Source organism: Microtus ochrogaster, unplaced genomic scaffold (assembly GCF_000317375.1).
Source record: "Microtus ochrogaster isolate Prairie Vole_2 unplaced genomic scaffold, MicOch1.0 UNK149, whole genome shotgun sequence".
Classification (NCBI taxonomy): Eukaryota; Metazoa; Chordata; class Mammalia; order Rodentia; family Cricetidae; genus Microtus; species Microtus ochrogaster.
In genome coordinates, this window is record NW_004949247.1 from 30,686 (window position 1) to 31,870 (window position 1,185).

Below are 1,185 nucleotides of genomic sequence, written 5' to 3' on the forward strand. Positions count from 1 at the left end.
GAGAGAGAGAGAGAGAGAGAGAGAGAGAGAGAGAGAGAGAGAGAGAGAATGTGTTGAATTCTCATTTCGGTTTTCGTACATGGTTGGTTGAGATGTCTTTATTGATGTGGGGAGTGCTGGAGACTTTGTACTGGCTGCCTCGGCCGCGTGGATTTTTGCGCAAGTTCTTATTAAAGCTCTGACTGAAGGAAGGTCAAGTATTGCAAAATAGCGAGCCTGCAAAACTGGCCGAGGGGGCCCTCTAGCGGTTACTCGCATCTTAAGTTCCCAGGGCTGAGAGCAGTCTGGCCTTTACTTGTAGCTACCTAGTTCCTTTTGGCTTGGAAGTAATTGGAGGACCCCAGTTAGCAACCAGTGCTGATCAGAAATAGAAAGTTCTGTGAATCAGAGAACAATGAACTGGGAGTTTTTGAGCCCTGTGGTTACCACTTTTTCTTTCTGACATTAAAAAGATAAATCCTTTTATTCTGAGATTTGAGTTAGGCATACCTCAGATAAGGAAATTTGATTTGGAATTACCATCTTCTGTATCTTTCGCCATTTACTCCCCTCTAAGGAGGCATAGCAAGTAGCTTAATTTGGAATGTCAAGAAAAATCAAAAAAATATTTTCTTAAAATTTTGCAAAAAGTAAAAAAAAACTTTAAATTTGCTTTTTCTATGAGCAGATCATTTTGTTCTCTGATTCATGTGATTTTAGGCTAACGAGTTATTCACTATACATATGTATTTATAAAATAAATATTCTCACTGTGAAGATGTAATTTTGATTCACTAAGTAAGACGTTATTTCGGGGCTACTTTGAATAATTTATGATTTAAAACATACATTTAAATGAGTTACATGCCTATTTCCTAGTGTGTATACTGTAATGAGTTAAATGAGTTACATACCTATTTACCAGTGTGTATATCATATTCCCCTTTAAATGTAAAAGAACATTTATAAACAATATCTGGGAATATGGACATAGTTATTTATCTCCAAACTTCTTCCTGCTGTATGGGGGCGCTGTTAATCAGGTCTTTCATGGTATAACCTGTGTGCTAGGTTCATCTCAGTTGGCAGTTGAGTGAAGTAATTTTTGAGGATGTTCACAGCAACCTTTCAGGAGGGTGTGGTCTATCATACCATATTGGGATAGAAGCAATCCATAGGTTCTCATCCTCTGTGAAAACAAAAGAA

General features: G+C 37.6%; 1 protein-coding gene across 1 annotated transcript in view; it reads left to right on the plus strand.

Moving 5' to 3' along the window:
• LOC102000986 (retinoic acid early-inducible protein 1-epsilon-like) overlaps positions 1 to 1,185 on the plus strand; it is a gene marked incomplete at its 5' end in the record, with an annotated part of 11,164 nt that overhangs the window by 1,146 nt on the left and 8,833 nt on the right. The window lies entirely within an intron of this gene.